Source organism: Triticum aestivum, chromosome 5A (assembly GCF_018294505.1).
Source record: "Triticum aestivum cultivar Chinese Spring chromosome 5A, IWGSC CS RefSeq v2.1, whole genome shotgun sequence".
Taxonomy (NCBI): domain Eukaryota; kingdom Viridiplantae; phylum Streptophyta; class Magnoliopsida; order Poales; family Poaceae; genus Triticum; species Triticum aestivum.
This window is the reverse complement of record NC_057806.1, coordinates 564,780,982-564,800,358: the sequence shown is the minus strand read 5'-3', so window position 1 is coordinate 564,800,358 and position 19,377 is coordinate 564,780,982. Positions and strand designations below refer to the sequence as shown.

At 45.3% G+C, this 19,377-nt stretch overlaps 1 pseudogene; it reads left to right on the top strand.

Annotated features, from left to right (window-relative positions):
* Window positions 1-3,452: 3,452 nt before the first annotated feature.
* Window positions 3,453-18,710, top strand: LOC123104810 (noroxomaritidine synthase 1-like; annotated as a pseudogene).
* The last annotated feature ends 667 nt before the right edge of the window (window positions 18,711-19,377 follow it).

The following is a 19,377-nucleotide window of genomic DNA, read 5'->3' as shown; positions in this document are numbered from 1 at the left end:
CATTTGAACATCTGATTACCCTGTCGACGCGTTACTGACAGCAGCGCTGTTTGTGTTGTTTAATTTCCTTTCTATGAGGTGCTGCTGCAATGTGTGCCCCATCCCTAGGTTGGGGATCTCTTCCATTCTGTTTGACAGATGATGCTTGTGTATCGATGCCATTTCTCCCGTGTTTTCGGTTTCAACCTGAGTTGTTGTTTGCTTGCTTATCTTTGGAAGATCTGTCATGTTTGTACTCTTGGCGTTTTTCGGTGTGCTTCCCCAGTGTTCCTGTTCTTGGCCTGAATAAAAACCGTGTAATGTGTGTATGTTTCTTACTCCCAGTTGATACCCAAAAAAGAAGAAATAAGATCGACCTTGGTCCTTAATCGCAGGAGCCAACTGAGCTGCTCGTCAAAGGCGGCCTGTCAGGCCCATCCATCTACACGGCCCTGCAGCAACCACATTGCCGGAGTAGGCTACCATCAATCAGCCCAACAACCCTCTCTCTTCCCCCCTGCTTGTTCCTGACGAGTCAAACAACCGATCGAGCAGCAGAACCGGACGCCGCGGCGCGCCAGCCGGATGGCGCGAAATTCAAGGCGGCAGCGACGGGGACGTCTTGTGGCCGGGTGTAGCTGGCCTCGTCGATGTGCGGCCGGGTGAACTGCGCCCACGGCATTGCCGGCATGGTCCAGCATCAACAATGCACCCAGACCAGCCGTCTTGTCCGTCACCTGCGAGCCGCCTCCACAACCCTCCCTTCGTACCTCTTCGTCATACGGCGACCAGGGAATACCCCCTTTTCTAGCGCTCGCGCATGTATCATTTAATGCCTCCCCACCTACCGGCTATGCCCATCCGATGGTCCAGATAATGCTACTATATCTATATGCAAGTATGAGCCGTATCGCTGCTTCCCGTAACTGCTATCTGAAAACAGAAGAGTGAATTGCAGAAAACCACCACATTGAAGCGTCGTGTTGCAGAAAAGACTCTTCTATGAATTTGTGCCAGAAAACACTGATTTTCGTTCTAATCATTTGCACAAACCACCTAACCTTCTGTTCAGACATTTTAACCTCTATTATGACATGTGGGTCTCACATTTGATGACGTGGCACAATGTTTTACAAATCAGTCCCTTTAGTTTTACAGGGACATCCTTCAATCAAAAAACAAAAAGCAATCAACTCCCTTCATGGATTTGGACTAACACAGCAGCCGAGTAGAGCAGCAGAACAGCAACACGCCGGCCATGGGTGATGGGTCTCGTCGCCAGGCCACCATGTAAGCTCTCTCTCTTTCTGCTATCCATCCTTCCCTGAACTCTCTCTCTCTCTCTCCCCCGAGCCACCACGGCCATGCCACTCTCACCAGCGTCGCCGCCGCCAAGCCTCCATCGAACCACCACGGCCATGCCCGTCACAACTCAGCTGCCCCCTTCCCCCACTCCTGCGCTCGCCCAGGTCAGCTCCGATGCGCAGTAGCTCGACCACGGCAATATGGGCGATGCCGGCGAGAATTTCGTGCTGCTGCTGCCTGGACCTTGGTACCGTGGCTGCCGGAGCAGAGCAGCAGCCGCAAAGAGTAGCGTTAAGTAGCAATGGTTGGGAGCAGCAGTCGCAAGCAGCAGCAACAAACGGGAAAGGAGCTGCGGCGGCGGCAAGCAACGGGAAGGAGCAGCAGCGGCAACCAGCAGCAGTGGGAAGGAGCAGCAGCAGCGACCACCAGCGGGAAGGAGCAGCAGTGGCAAGCAGCAGCAGGAAGGAGCTGGACGGGCATGGTGTCGCCCGCCGTGGCTGCGGCGACCCTCGAGCTCCACTGTGCCGCGTGCGGCACCTCCAGAACGGGGCTATGCGGCACTTGGAGCTCGGCCGCTCTGCACGCAAGAGCTGGGACGCCCTTGAGCTCGCCAGACCAATGCCGGCCGGCTCCGGCAACGAGCTCGTCGGCAGGGAGAGCGTCCTGCAGCTCCGGCACGATGAGGAGGGCGCAGGCGTCCTGCAGCTCCGGTAGGTCGCCACACCAGGCAGCTGCGTAGACGAGCCCCGCCGCCGCTCCCGGATGACCTGCTCATGACGGAGTAGCGCGAGGTCCGGTGGCCCAGCCGGAGCACCTCCTCCACGTCCCCGGCACCCCTCTCTGGCGCACTTTGCCACGTCCCTGCACTCACGCCGCCGGCGACGACATCAGCTGGAGCGAGGAGGGAAGCCCGGTGACGATCTGGATCGGGCAGGGGAGGGATTGGGAGGAAGGTTCTTTTTGAAAAAATACCAGTCTAACGGCGTCTACCACAAAACGTTATGCCATGTCATCAAATGTGGGACCCACATGTCATAATAGAGGTTAAATGCCCGAACAGAAGGTTAGGTGGTTTCTGCAAATGATTAGGATAAAAATCAGTGTTTCCTGGCACACATATTCGTAGAAGAGCCTTTTCTGCAACACGACGCTTCAATGTGGTGGTTTTCTGCAATTCACTCGAAAACAGAGCGTTCAGTGATGCCAAGTTTGGGATTTTCTGCATCCGATAGTTGTGTTGAACTTTTGCACAAAACTGTTGGCAGTCACCTACTAACCATGTTTTTTCTTCTTCATCTGTAAACCGTTATAGGTGCATAACGTATATCCTGGCCTCTGGTAAGTGCTCAGGTATGCATGTACATGCATTTGTGTGTATCTATCGGGCCTTAAAATATAGCCTCAACTCAAATGCTGCTTGAATATTTTCACTTTACAGATGGCTGGATCCGCTCGTTGATCTAGCAGGATGGACATAGTTACCTACCTGATTCTAATCACTCCTTTGCTTCCTCTGCCGGGGTTGAAGTTGGGATTCTGCAGTCGATGGGACCAACAACATCCATTTTTGTCTTTTTGGTTTTGAGTTTTTTTTGCAATGGAAATGATGATAGCTTTGCTTTTTGTTTACTTTTATACTGTAGTCATCGGTTTTATTCATTCACTCTACTTATTATCTGGTGAAATCCAAATAATGGTATCAGTTTCGTGCATACATGTCAGGCCGGCCCTCATCCACAGGCCAGGGATGGGCATGGTTTTTCCAGGCCGTGAGCTTCAGAGTTGAGCTGGATGCCCGCCCAGTGCACAAGTCTCCTGAACATTCATACGTTGTTGTTGTCCACTACTTCAGTGCAGCAGCAGCCCAAAAACAATGGAGGTACCATACGTATGACGATTTCAGACACCTTGTTCATATCACATCAATTAGTTGAGGTATATACTTGCAGGTTTTATGCTATTTCATGACGATACAGAATGCATGATATTCGTGCACAGAACGCTGAACGCATGCTATATCGGGCATCAGAACGCATGTGGTACCAATGGACTCAGACCAAGGGAACAGCTTGTCTATATATATAAATGAAGCCATCGCCATGTACATTGCACCTTACTGCATCCAAGTAAGTATAGTCCTCCCTACACCACACTAGCTAGTGATAATTATGTCACTCATCTCCACAGCACTTGTGCTAGCTAATTGTCCCCCTAGGTCTTTACTTGTACCTGCTGCGGTCTAGTCGTAGAAGATCAAATAACCCAGCAGCAGCAGTGTTCCCCACAAAATGGCCAATGCTAGGCATGCTCCCTTCTCTCTTGGCCAACATGTACAACTTCCATGAGTACAGTTATTTGGTCCTCGCCGGATCAGGCCTCAACTTCAATGAGGACGGCGCGCCTGGGGCCGGGATGCGGTTCTTCATCACCTGCAACCCTGCCAACATCCAGCACATCTTCACGACCAACTACCACAACTTCCCCAAGGGCGCGGAATTCGCTGCCATCTTCGACATCATGGCAGGTGGCCTCTTCACTATCGACGGCGAGCTATGGCATCGGCGCCGCGTGAAATTTGTGGGTGTGATCAGCAGCCCGTGGTTTACTGACCGTGTGGCAGCTCATTGCCGTGACAAGGTGAAGGACTACCTCCTCCCATTGCTTGCCCGCATGGCGAGTACCGCCACTTCATTCGACATGCAAGAATTAATGGTGAGGTTAATGTTTGACATGACCGCCACAGCAGTCTTTGGCCTGGACCCTGGCTTTCTGTCCTTGGACATGCCTCCCATTGATGCCTCCATTGCCATGGACATGGTCATGGAGGTGGGATTTCTACGGCACACCATACCAGCCTCTTTGTGGAAGGCAATGAGGTGGCTAAATATTGGTCCTGAGAGAAAGCTCCACGAAGCGAAGAAAGTGCTGCACAGGCTTGTTGTGCATACAATTGAGAGGAGGAAGACCACTAGAGAAAATGCTGGTCACGATGAGGATGAGGAGGTTGGGGGTGATATTTTAGCTTCCTACATCAATGACCCGGACTTCTCCAAAGATGACTCGCTCCGTGCGACACTCATTAACTTCATGATCGCTGGGAGGGACACAATTGCCACGACCCTGCCATGGATATTCTATCACTAGCGCAGAATCGGGCAATAGCACCGGTTCGTAAGGCCCATTAGTGCCGGTTTGGTAACCGGCGCTAAAATGTAGGCACTAAAGCCCCCCCCCCCCCCCCAGTACCGGTTCAACATAAACCGGTGCTAAAGGGCAACCACGTGGCACGAGCCAGCTTCGGGGGCAGGGAGCCCTTTAGTACCGGTTGGTGTCACCAACCGGTATTAAAATGTTAGGGGTTTCGGGTTTATGATTTCTTTTTCATTTAACTTTGTGTTTTCCATTTAATTATTTTTCGTTTACTGTTATTTTACGATACTACATATTGTACACGTTATGCATATATATAAATAGAATTTCTAGTAGAACCGATCATAATATATATATATATATATATATATATATATATATATATATATATATATATATATATATATATATATATATATATCATCGAATGTCTCACACAACCACTATTAATTAATTCACACATATATACACACATGTGTGTGTATATATATATATATATAATATATATATATATATATATATATATATATATATATATATATATATATATATATATATATATAGGAAAATAGGTTGATACACCTGCGAGTATGTACTCCTTTGCTTAATCCACCGTCTGCACCTCCGAGCGGGCTCTATCCACCAAAACCGTTCCTGTTTTTTAGTTAAGAAAAGATATTAACTTCCCCGCAAAAAAATAAATTATTATTAATTGTATGTTGATCGATGGCGCTGGATCTAAAAGTTTGTTGAACCGATCTCCATGTTTCTAGGCGTGCAATAATTTCCATCGCATCAATATATTCAATACGTTCTCCTGTATCATAGATGTCGCCGGCGACGATCGATATTGAAGTCCGTTCTACTGTGTCTCGTCGATCAACTTCCGCCCCGAGCACCACCGCCGACCACGACAAGCACGTCGTCTTGCACTTGGCGCCATCGTCGGAGAGGTGGATAAAACGACGACTTCCATTGCAGGTTGTAGGAGGATGACCGATCAGATTATACCGCTAGGTTATAAGTTTGCTTGCTTTCTCTTGTATAAGTAAAACACGTGCAGTATATTCCTAACGCATGCACCTTCTCCAAATCCCTCTCTGTTCTACAGGCATTAATCGGTGAGGTTAATCATGCAGGTTGTATGTCTTCAAATGCATTACGCCGCCACCGCCGACGGCCACGTGCCATGGAGCAGCCATGGTTAATTTTCATGCATGCGCGACGAGTCATCCGACTCGCCCGATCTCACCAGCAGTGTCGCAGTCCTCCCCGGGTCTGCTGTCTCCAAATCTGGCACACGCTATGGAAATATGACGCTCAGAATGAAGAATACATGCATCACCATGGATGTCCTAGCTACCGATGGTGCCTGATGGATCCATGTCCTATGATATACTGTGTGCATGACAATAATTTGCTAGTACGTACTACACACTAAAAAGAGTCATGTTTCTTATTGATGATGATGTATATGTTCGCTGCAAAGAAAATGATGATGTATATATACTACTTCTGACTTACTTTTTTTATTTCAGATGAATATAATAATTGTTCTGAGAATGGATGCATATATGTATACTCCTTTTGATGCAGAATATACTTTTTTTGGTATATACTTCTTCAGAAAGAAACTGCAACACACTCTTCCAAAAAATGTTGTATATACTCCTTTTTTTGCATGGACAGTATATACTCCTTTTTTGCATAGACAGTACAAGCTGAAAGAGACAGTATATACTCCTTAAAAAATGGCAGTATATACTCTTTAAATTTTGTTAGTATAAACTCCTTCAAAAAGTTTAGCACATACTACTTTAAAAGGCCGTACAGACCTCTTTACTATAAAATGTAGTATATGCCTTCCATGCTATTGGGTATATATAGTCCACCAACAATTTGAAATATAATATTAAAATACATATGAGGTATATACAATGTAGATAAAAAGGCCTATATTTTACACGCTTCATTTCCAAAGTGAAGAGGTATAAAGGGTACATAGTACGGTTAAAAGGGGGTATATATTCCTTGCATTCAAAGTGGCATCTCACTTCCGTAACAGACTTTGCCACGCAAAAGAAAAAAAAACAGACTTTCCATTGGATAACATGCATCTGTTGCCTATAATCTTGGAGGTTCTTTGCGCATGCAAGTAGTTTGTTAATATTTTAATTAATTAGTTCATTGGCTCGGCCATTAAATAGGGTGGGAGTACATACTCGTGGGAGTACAAAAAAGGAGTCTTATATATATATATCATTCAGGGTGCAGAATAAGTTATTCTTCACCCGAGTTAATCTTACGACCATTTCATAATTAAATTACGTTTAGAATTCATATAGTTACATTCCTATTGATTCACTATGTAAAATTTGACATAAGAAAATAAAAATATAGGTCATAAGACAAGAAAATTTGTAGTTTATGTGTATTTTAGACTATGTTTTTACGTTTGTAATTTTACATAACATAAAATATTTTTTACGGCGATTATATATTTTCTTACGGTCTCTTTTTACGTCGGAAATAAGACAAAACTTACGGAATGTAAAATTACGGTGCATTGATGGTAAAATAGAGGGGGGGTAAAGAATAACTATTCCTCAACCAGGATGACGAATAGCGCGACCATATATATATATATATATATATATATATATATATATATATATATATATATATATATACAATTTCTCCTAATTGGTGCCTTTGGAGCCAATGACATTAGCCTAGCTAATTGGTGCCTTCGGAGCACGATAACAATTGGAAGTGGTTCATGGGGGCGATAGCGGGTAATAGTATTCTCCTTTGGGATCTATGACCTGGTCAAGCAAAAATCCCGCTATTTCCTCTTGAATTGCTTCTATGCGGTCCTGTGCTAGAAGCTTGTCCCGCACCTCTTTGAACTGTTAAGAAGGATATCAATATGCATGTGTATTAGTTGTGTGACTAGATATCGATAATGGTGTAAAAATTGTGAATAGTGTTCTGACAATCGATATCGTACCCACTCCTGTCTTTGGGATTTGCTTCTTTCGGACGCCATCATGCGAATATTCTCGCAAACATAGTATGCACATAGATCATTCCCCGGTGCCTTTACGAGAATGGAATTTGATCAGATAATAATTAATCAAGCATGATAATTAAAGAGATGGCAGCTAGCTAGTACTACTTAATTACTTACCTTGGGTCGATACCATTTCAGATTTTGTTTCCATGGGCCTGGAGTGGCCCTGATGAACTTTGCCCAAGCCCTGCCCGCCGACAAAGAAAATGAATAAATGGGTTATTAAATAGTTGTTATCAGGAAATGACAAACTAATTAAATAGGCCGAGATATAGTTAATAATGATTGAAATTACCTGTTGACTATCCCCTTCACGATGATGTAGTCACTTGCTTTCTTAAGTAGTGAGTCTAGTACTTCAACTGTTCCTTCATCAATTTTAATGATTAACAAAATCCAGTGAAATTTGCATGCACACACGTTTGCATGTTTTAATTAAGCGGGCATATGTAAGCAAAAACATGTAGCTATAGCTAGTAGGGAAAAACAGAATTTGTAGTACAAGACAGTGTGACTCACTGGAAGTTCTAAGGAAGTAGTATATCTTCATTGTATTTGAGTTCCTTGAAGAACTGTAGCATGCTTTCCTCTACACATTTTTCGTGATATGGATCTATTTTCCATGTGTATTTATTAATGGTATTTGGGTGAATGAACCCAATGCCATAGTGTCCACCTTTTTTCATTTCATAAATCTTCATCCTGCATAATACCACAGAAAAGAATATAGTGAGGATAATTACAGGTAATGATTGATCAAAATGATCACTACAACTAGCTTGAGACTTAAATTATAGAAAGAAATCACTTACAGACAATAGCAACTGACGATAGATTTGTCGAGTGCGTGTTTATTGTATAGCTGAAGTAGTTCTAAATACTCAAGGGTCACAACTTTCTTATGGTAGTAATGCTCCTTGTTGACATTCACCATGAGGGACTCTCGATTGGAAATCTTGGTAATGTCCATGTACCATTGATGCAATTCATACATTCTCGTAGGGAGCTTATTGACCTCCTCTGGCTCGACCAAAGGTTGGCCCGGGGCATATTTTTGTTTTATTTCTTCCTCTCTAGTCAGAGACATGGGCTCGATATCGAGGAGTTGTCCAACAGTGATCCCGATTGATTCAGCATGCGTAATATGCTCCTCGGTTATTACCACATCGCCCACCCTGGGAACGTTAACGGTTTGCCCACAATAATATTGGGCGCGCCTACTCTCATGTGTTGTTGGCACAACAAGCGTGGGGATTGATTGCGCCGTCTGTTCTCCCAGCTGGGGAATGGTTTTACCGCTCCTTTTGCCAGCTGATTTGCTCGAGCTCGAGCTCGCCTCTTTCTATAGACGTGCTCGATTTAACTTCTTGATGTGGCGCTCATAGTCTGTGTCAACAGGCTGTGAAGCTGGTGGTCTAGCCATATGAATGAAGTGGTCAATCTTTTCCACAGGCACTTTCTCCCTTGGCGGCGGTGGCGGTTTCGGTGCAAAATGGGCTTCCACCTCGGCCTTCGATATGGCTACGTTTTCCTCCTCGGACTTGTCGTAAGGCCTATGCGGAAGAGGCGCGAGGCTTGGACCATATTGAAATCGCTTGCCTCCGCCTGTACCTCCAGTACTACCTCGACTTGTACCGCTATGCACCATAGCTGAGGCGGCTCTCTTCCAAGATTGCTGAGGCGGCGAAGACGGCTGACGTGGCTGAGTTGAAGGAGGAGGAGTGGCCTGAAGCTGTGCCGGACTTGGAGGAGGAGTGGCCTGAAGCTGTGCCGGACTTGGAGGAGGAGTGGCCTGACGCTTTGCCGGACTTGGAGGAAGAGGAGTGGCCTGAAGCTGTGCCGGACTTGGAGGAGGAGTGGCCTGACGCGTTGGTGGACTTGGAGGAGCGAGAGTCTGCTGACTCGGTGGCGGACTGCGACGAGGAGTTGGATGACGCGGTGTCGGTGGCCTTCGAAAGATGATGCAATCCTTTCTCCATAGGATGATACGATGGTTGGCCTCTCCTAGTGTGTGCTCATCGTCACCTCCAGGAATGTCAAGCTCTAGCCCCGAATATTGGTCCACCACCTTATCAACCAAGATATGAGCATAGCCCGCTGGAATCGGGTTGCAATGAAAGGTTGCTTCGGGGGGATTTGTAAAAGCAAGGGCGTCCGCCACCTTCATGGATATGTTCTTCATTTTGAAGTGTAGCTCGCAGTTAGTGTTCTCCATGATGTCATCCACTGGGTAGCTATCCAGCAATGCGTCGCCCGGGGCGGAACCCACGCCGCTTCTCGGCATGGATGGGATGGTGCTATCCATTGGTGGATCATCCGCTAACTGCTGAGACCCCCTTTGCTGGCTAAGTGAGTCGATCTGCTCCTGCTGCCGCTGGAATTTGACTGCCAAGTCCGCGTGCGCTGATTCTAGGCCTTGAAGGCGTTCATAGTCTAGCTTCCTCTGCTCCTCCTCCATCTTCATCTTCTTCTCCTCCGCAATCTTCTTTCTCGCACGGGTTAGTCGATGTTCCGGCCAGTCCGAAAACCCCTCATACCACGGAATAGCGCCCATGCCTCGTGTTCTTCCGGGTGTTCAGGATTTCCCAGGGCACGCGTAAACTCGTCATTCTCTCTGTTGGGCTCGAACAACCCCGATCGAGCCTCTCCTATTGCAACAAGTAACCTATCTTCGGCTCCGTCCAGACATGCCTTCTTCGAAACTTTGCCTGTCTTCGGGTCCAACTCCCCCCCATGCGCATAGAACCAAGTCCTGCACCTGAGGGGCCAGCTCAATGTTTCTGGAGTGACACCTGCATCCAGCATCTCTTTCTCAGACTTATCCCACTTAGGCATTCCCACCGCATAGCCACCTGGCCCCAGCTTATGGAACTTATCCTTTTTTGCGGCATTGGCCTTGTTTATTCTGGACCGTTTCTTAGATAATTCCGAATCCTTGAATTTCACGAAATCGTCCCAATGAGCACTTTGCTTCTCTAGTGTTCCCTCGAATACTGGAATCTTCCTTCCTCCCTTGACGTACTTGGCCCATTCACGAATCTTGTGGTTCTTGAATGCAACCGCCATCTTCCTAAGAGCAGCGTCCTTGACTTTCTCCACATCTTCATCTGTGAAATGATCTGGTAGGGTGAAATGTTCCATGAGTGTTTCCCAAAGCAAATGTTTTTGTCTGTCGTCGACAAAAGTAACTCCTGGACGTGGCTTTGCTGGCTCTCTCCATTCTTTAAGGGAGATCGGGAGTTGGTCCTTCACAAGAACTCCGCACTGACGAATGAACTTGTCTGCAATCTTCTTAGGCGCTAATGGTTCGCCATTAGGTCTGATTGCCTCGATATTATACTTTACGCCCTCCTTCAACTTTTTGTTCGGGCCTCGTTTCGTCCTGTTGCCTGTAGATTTGCTCGATCCGGATGGCTGAAAGAAGAAAGATCGATTCGTTAATATATCTTCAAGTCATTTAGAACATGTGATGATCACCAGATGCCTGCTTATATAAATATATATACCTCGCCGGTCTTTGTTGTTTCAAGATCAACATTTTCTTCGTCATGTTCATAGTTCATGACTTCATCAATTCGGTCGTCGCGATCGAATATCATATCACCCTCCCCGGTGTTGTTTAGATATTCGGAGCCGTCATAATCTTCTTCATTCTGATATTGAACAGGGCCTCTTCTCCCTCTCTGCTGGTATTGTCCGCCATAGGTTTTGTTTAACTAATCCAAAAGAAATATATTCAAATTACAATGCATGGATGCAATCAATTAATAAGGAAAAACTGAATCAATCATAGTACATAATAAGCATCATCGAATATAATCTCGAATAAGTTGTCTCGAATAATAGATATAATCTCGAATACATCGTCTCGAATAATAGATATAATCTCGAATACATCATCTCAAATAATAGATATAATCTCGAATACATCGTCTCGAATAATATATAATCTCGAATACATCGTCTCGAATATTATATATCGAATACATCACGGCTAGGTAGCTAATAAAGATCGAATACTACAGAAGAATCTAGGACACTCACGGTTCCTGCGGCGCGGGCGGTGGACACCCAAAGAGAAGGAACCCTCACAGGATCATAGCTGAAGTGAGATCCCTAAAGAAACTGCCAGGTATTGGAGAACCTGCCGCCATCTAACACAACCATGTAGCGATGGACGTGCTCGTCCTCCTCCCTGACACGGCGACGTACCACCTCCGACAGGGCCGGCTCCCTCCGCTCCGAAACTGGCACACGCGAACGCCACCAAACGAGATCAGGGTCGACGACGGGACCCGGGGCCGGGTTCCTCATCAAGCGGCGCACCCCTCCAGGCAGCACCTCCCAGTGCCAGCCCGGCAGAGCCCAGTCCCGGACATGGGTCAGCCAGACGTCGTCGCGGACGGGTCGACGACGAGGATGCGGGCCGGGCATCGTCGAGAACAAATACTAGCTATATGCCCGCAAAAAGTAACATTTTTTTAATGATTGCATTTTGATAACTAAAATTTCTAACATTTCTATATAACTAACATTCCTATAACATTTCTAACAATGCTATATAACTAACATTTCTATAACATTTCTAATATTTCTATAACTAAAAAACAGAAAAAATTATAACATTTCTATATATATAACTAACATTTGTATAACATTTCTAATATTTCTATAACTAAAAAAAAGAAAAATTTCTAACTTTTTATAACTATTTCTATAACTAAAAAACAGAAAAATTTCTAACAATTCTAACTTTTTTATAACTATTTCTATAACAAAAAGACAGAAAAATTTCTAACAATTCTAACATTTCTACAACATTTCTAACAATGCTATATAACTAAAAAAGAAAAATTTCTAACATTTGTATAACTATTTCTATAACTAAAAAATTAAAAAAATGTATGTGTGTGTGTGTGTGCTCACCGGCGAGGCGAGAGGCGACGGGGGGCGGCGACGGGGACGGTGACGGGCGCGGCGACGACGGGGATGGCGACGACAGGGACAGGGACGGGGCTGCGACGACGGGGACGGGGACGTACGGGCCGGGGCGGCGACGACGAGGACGGGGCGGCGATGACGGGGACGGGGACAACGCGGGACGGGCCGGGACGGCGTGGCGGTGTCGACGGGGACGACGGGGCGGCGACGACGGGGACGGGGCAGCGACGGGGGTGGCGACGAGGGATATGGAGACGGGGGCGGCGAGCGACGGGGCAGAGGAGAAAAAGTAGATGAGAAACTGAAATTTTTGAAGTGTTTAGTTATATAGGATGGACCTTTAATACCGGTTGGAGCCACCAACCGGTACTAAAGGCCTGTTTTGGCCAGGCCAAGCGGCGGGAAGCGCACCCCCTTTAGTACCGGATGGTGGCTCCAACCGGTACTAAAGGCCCCCCCTTTTAGTACCGGTTGGTGCCACCACCTGGTACTAAAGGGGGTGCGCCGGCGCAAGTGCGGTGCGGCAAGTTTAGTCCCGCCTCGCTAGCCGAGGGGCGTCTGCACTGGTTTATAACCCCCCATCCGGTAGCTCTCTCGAGCTCCTCTCCAAAGCAGGTCTACTAGGCCTACATGTTCTGTGCTGCCCTGTGGGCCTACTGGGCCTTTACGGGCCTGTATCCTGGCCCAACAACAGGTTGGGTTTCTAGTCGTATGCAGGCCGCTCTGGCCCAGTAGGCGAGCTTTTTAATTTTTTTTGCTTTATTTATTTTTGAATTGTTTTTTTGTGTATTTAGAGTTTCTTTGTGAATATTTTTGTTTTAGGTACAAAAAATAACAAACTTTCTGTTAGTGCCCGTAGTTTTCAAATTTGAATAGTTTAAATTTTTAATTATTTGAAATTAGTGTGAATCACTAGTTTGTGAATAACTTAACTTTAAAAATCAGTAAAGGCATGAAAGAATTTGTTTGCACATAAAATTTCTTCGCGTTTCAAATGCCAAAACACATAACTACCCTAACTATTACAGAGATTCCCTCCTGGGTGTGAAACACAGAAGAAAGTGACGATAGTGAAGCCGATCACATCCCAGATCTTTGGGTGTCAAACTTTTTCTTCGCGTTTGTCCCTTTGCGCCGTAACCATGGAAAATCTTCATCATTTAACGGGATGCTCGGGTCAATATTCACTGTGAATGAAGCAATTTCATTAAACTTTTCATAATCTTCTGACATGTCTGTCTTGTCATCCACTCCCACGATGTTTCTCTTCCCAGAAAGAACTATGTGCCGCTTTGGCTCATCGTACGATGCATTCGCTTCCTTATCTTTTCTTTTTCTTGGCTTGGTAGACATGTCCTTCACATAGAAAACCTGTGCCACATCATTGGCTAGGACGAATGGTTCGTCTGCATACGCATGATTGTTGAGATCCACTGTTGTCATTCCGTACTGCGGGTCTTCCATTACCCCGCCTCGTGTCATATTGACCCATTTGCACCGAAACAAAGGGACCTTCAAACCACGTCGATAGTCAAGTTCCCATATGTCCTGTATATAACCATAATATGTTTCCTTTCCCATCTTGGTTTCTGCATCAAAGTGGACACCACTGTTTTGGTTGGTGCTCTTCTTATCTTGGGCGATCGTGTAAAATGTATTACCATTTATCTCGTACCCTTTGAAAGTCATTATATTCGAAGATGGTAATTGGGACAGCAAGTACAGGTCATCTTCAATAGAGGTGTCATGCATGGTACGTGTCTGCAACCAGCTGGCAAAACTCCTGGTTTGTTCATCCATATACGGAGCCACCAAGGCGGAATTCTGTAGAACTGTGTAGTGTGCTTCAGTGAGAGAATGTCCGTCCATACATATTATTTGTTCCCCTCCTAGCGTGCCTTTTCCATCCAGTCTGCCCTTATGCCGCGATTCAGGAACACCAATCGGCTTAAGGTCAGGAATAAAGTCAATACAAAACTCAATGACCTCCTCATTTTCATGGCCCTTGGAGATGCTTCCTTCTGGCCTAGCACGGTTATGAACATATTTCTTTAAGACTCCCATGAACCTCTCAAAGGGGAACATATTATGTAGAAATACAGGACCCAAAATGTTAATCTCTTCGAATAGGTGAACTAGGACGCGCGTCATGATGTTGAAGAAGGATGGTGGGAACACCAACTCGAAACTGACAAGACATTGCACCAAATCATTCTCTAACCTTGGTATGATTTCTGGATCGATTACCTTCTGAGAGATTGCATTGAGAAATGCACATAGCTTCACAATGGTTAATCGAACGTTTTTCGGTAGAAGCCCCTCAATGCAACCGGAAGCAGTTGCGTCATAATCACGTGGCAGTCATGAGACTTTAGGTTCTGGAACTTTTTCTCTGCCATATTTATTATTTCCTTTATATTCGACGAGAAGCCAAATGGTACCTTAATACTAAGCAGGCATTCAAAGAAGATTTCCTTCTCTTCTTTGGTAAGAGCGTAGCTTGCATGACCCTGATGTATGCCGTCTTTTCCGTGCATACGTTGCTGGTCCTCCCGTGCCTCAGGTGTATCTTTTGTCTTCCCATACACGCCCAAGAAGCCAAGCAGGGTCACACAAAGATTCTTCGTCACGTGCATCACGTCGATTGCGCAGCGGACCTCTAGGTCTTTCCAATAGGGCAGGTCCCAAAATATAGATTTCTTCTTCCACATGGGTGCGCGTCCGTCAGCGTCATTCGGAACAGGTTGTCCACCAGGACCCTTTCCAAAGACCACATTCAAATCCTTGACCATATCATGTACATCAGCACCAGTACGGTGGCGAGGCTTCGTCCGGTGATCTGCCTCACCTTTGAAATGCTTGCCTTTCTTTCTTACGGGATGCCTGCTCAGAAAAAAATCGACGATGTCCCAGGTACACATTCTTCTTACAATTAGCCAAATATATACTATCGGTGTCGTTCAAACAGTGCGTGCATGCGCGGTATCCCTTGTTTATCTGTCCTGAAAGGTTATTGAGAGCAGGCCAATCATTCATGGTCACGAAGAGCAATGCCTTTAGGTCAAATTCTTCCCCCATGTGCTCATCCCACGCACGTACACCTGTTCCATTCCATAGTTGTAAGAGTTCTTCAACTAATGGCGTTAGGTACACATCCATGTCGTTGCCGGGTTGCTTAGGGCCTTGGATGAGCACTGGCATCATAATGAACTTCCGCTTCATGCACAACCAAGGAGGAAGGTTATACAAACATAGAGTCACAGTCCAGGTACTATGGTTGCTGCTTTGCTCCCCAAAAGGATTAATGCCATCTGCGCTTAGACCAAATCATACGTTCCTTGCGTCATCTTCAAATTCCTTCCCGTACTTTCTTTCGATTTTTCTCCACTGCGACCTGTCAGCGGGTACTCTCAACTTTCCGTCTTTCTTACGGTCTTCTCTGTGCCATCGCATCGCCTTGGCATGCTCTTTGTTTTGGAACAAACATTTCAACCATGGTATTATAGGAGCATACCACATCACCTTGGCAAGAATCTTCTTCCTGGGGTGCTCGCCCTCGACATCACCAGGGTCATCGCGGCTGATCTTATAGCACAATGCACCGCATACCGGGCAATCGTTCAAATCCTCGTACTCACCGCGGTAGAGGATGCAATCATTAGGGCATGCATGTATCTTCTGCACCTCTAACCCTAGAGGGCAGACAGCCTTCTTTGCTTCGTACGTACTCTCGGGCAATTCGTTGTCCTTTGGAAGCATATCCTTTATCACTACCAGCAACTTTTCAAATCCCTTGTCAGATACACCATTCTCTACCTTCCATTGCAGCAATTCCAGTGTGGTGCCCAGCTTTTTTTTGTCACCTACGCAATTCGGGTACAACAATTTTTTGTGATCCTCTAACATGCGCTGCAACTTCTTCTTTTCCAAATCACTTGCGCAGTTTCTCTTTGCATCAGCAATGGCCCGACCTAGATCATCAACGGGCTCATCTGATGCCTCTTCTTCAGCTTCTTCCCGCATTGCCGCCTCAGCTTCTTCCCACATTACTGGCTCAGCTTCTTCCCTCATTGTTGTATCATCGTATTCAGGGAACCCATGGCCAGGATAGCTGTCGTCATCCTCTTTTTCTTCATTGTCTTCCATCATAACCCCTCTTTCTCCATGCTTGGTCCAAATATTATAGTGGGGCATGAAACCGGACTCAAACAGGTGGACGTGAATGGTTCTTGAAGCAGAGTAATTGTGACCATTATTACAGCCAGCACATGGACAATGCATAAAACCATCCGCTCGCTTGTTTCCCTCAGCCGCAAGCAGAAAAGTACGCACGCCATTAATGAACTCGGGAGAGCATCGGTCATCGTACATCCATTGCCGGCTCATCTTCAATACACAGCACCGAAAACATCAAATTAATACAATACATAAAGTTCATACATAAAGATCACACAACACTTAAATGCAACAAACAAATAACTCTCTAGCTAAAGAATTTAAATGCAACAATAAATGCGATCAAGATCGCAACTAAGGTAACAATTGATCCAACAGCATAATGATACCAAGCCTCACTATGAATGGCATATTTTCTAATCTTTCTAATCTTCAAGCACATTTTCTCCATCTTAATCTTGTGATCATCGACGACATCGGCAACATGCAACTCCAATTCCATCTTCTCCCCCTCAATTCTTTTCAATTTTTCCTTCAAATCCTTGTTTTCTCTTTCAACTAAATTTAACCTCTCGACAATAGGGTCGGTTGGAATTTCCGGTTCAACTACATCCTACATACAAATATCTATGTCAACTTGATGGGAATAATATGTCATAAACACGAAATGCAATTAATAGTTTTAAAAGAGAATATACCACATCCGAATCATAACCCGGACGAGGGCCGACGGGGACGGATATCAAAACCATGGCACTATGTATAACAAACAACGTATGGGTAAGATAATTATACGAGTAACTATATATCCAAATCACACAAACATCAATTTTTTATATAAAACTTCATGAACAAGAGGCTCACCACAAGGTGGTGCCGGCGACGGGACGTTGCGAGTGATCGACGGTGGTTACGATGGAGATTTAGAAGGTACTAAGTAAACCACACCTACATATGCAAACTAAGTGTTATTTTTGACCTCAAATTGCATATAAATCAAATACTAGCACATATATATAATTCCTCCCAAATTACTAAACTCAAAAATCAATCACTATATAAAGCATTGCACGAGCTAATCTAGCAATGAGAGATGAAAGAAAAAAGTTGCTAACCTTTGTGATCATTTGAATGGATGAGGGCCTTCAAATCTTGGGCAAAATGTGTGATGAGCTTGAGAGTAAGAGGGAAAAGAACAGAGAGGAGAGGGGAAAGGGGAAGAACAGAGCGAGCTCGGGTGGACGAAGGGTCTATGTAGGATGACCTTTAGTACCGGTTCATGATACGACCCGGTACTAAAGGTGCTGGAGGGGCCCCGGACTGACAACATCCTGCCACCACTCACTTTAGTGCCGGTTCATGGCATGAACCGGTGCTAAAGGTTCGCCACGAACCGGTACTAATGAGAGCGGCCCGGCTAGCCGTTGGAACCGGCACTAATGTACACATTAGTGCCGGCTCAAATTCAAACCGGCACTAATGTGCTTCACGTTTGACCCTTTTTCTACTAGTTTATAACCTCGCCCAGAACCCTAACATCGTGTCAATCATCCGTAATGAACTCTCACCAATTGCATCGCACAAAGTAGCCCACGGTATGGGTGCAATGGTCTTTGAGCCGGAGGAGACCAAATCTCTGGTGTATCTGAGAGCCACCTTGTACGAGACTCTCAGGCTATACCCACCAGCGCATATGGAGCGCAAGACAGTGGTTACCGATGATATCATGCCAAGTGGCCATGAGGTGCACGCCGGTGATGCCATCTTTATCTCTCTTTACTCCATGGGAAGAATGGAGAGCTTGTGGGGTAAAGACTGCCTCGACTTTAACCCAAACAGATGGCTCTTGGAGGGTAGCAACTAGCTCAAGAATGTACCGTCTCACAAGTTCCTGGCCTTCAACTCGGGCCCGAGGGTGTGCATGGGCAAGAAAATCGCGGTTATGCAGATGAAGACCATCGTGGCCGCAATCATGTGGAACTTTAATGTGGAGCTGGTGGAAGGACAGAGCATCCAGCCCAAGCTATCTTGTTTACTGCAAATGAAAAATGGGCTCATAGTGAAGCTGAAGAAACGAGAGGTGTAATACTATGCTCTCTTGTCTTAAAATGGGTGTGTGTGGCACGTGTATGTGTGTCCATATACTTTGTTTTTTGCTTTTATGTGGTCACAGAAACAAGTGGTTTTTTAATAAAAGATTACCTGAGAAATCAATTATGGCTTGGACGATGCAAATGTTCTCAGAAACCATGTAGAAAACATACCGGAACATCGTGACAATAATGTAAGATTATCCATGGTAAAGATCAGAAAATTAAGCAATTCAGTACATATATAATATATTTGCGGTATTGAATGGCTATGTCCATGGCCGAGACAATGCCCTTCTTTTTGAAAAATATACTTGTTGTAGCAAGCTGAACTATTTGTTTTTCTTGCCGAGAGCACATTTACGTGATTTTTTTTCCAACCCATGCCTCTCTATATATTTTATTATTATTTCCATTAGCTTTTATTTTTATATACATTTATCTTTACTCTTTATCTTTATCTAATAATAAAACGGCTATCGCTTCTGCCCGTCCGTCATTAAAATTACCCCCGAAGTTGACACAAATTACCCACCATGTCATCCATAAGTGAAAAAAGTTTGATTTGCTACATGGGCCTTTCTTTGGTTTATACAAAGTGCGGCCCTAATGAAACACAATCATAGAGCTATCCTTTGGCCAAATCATTACTCCACCACCCGG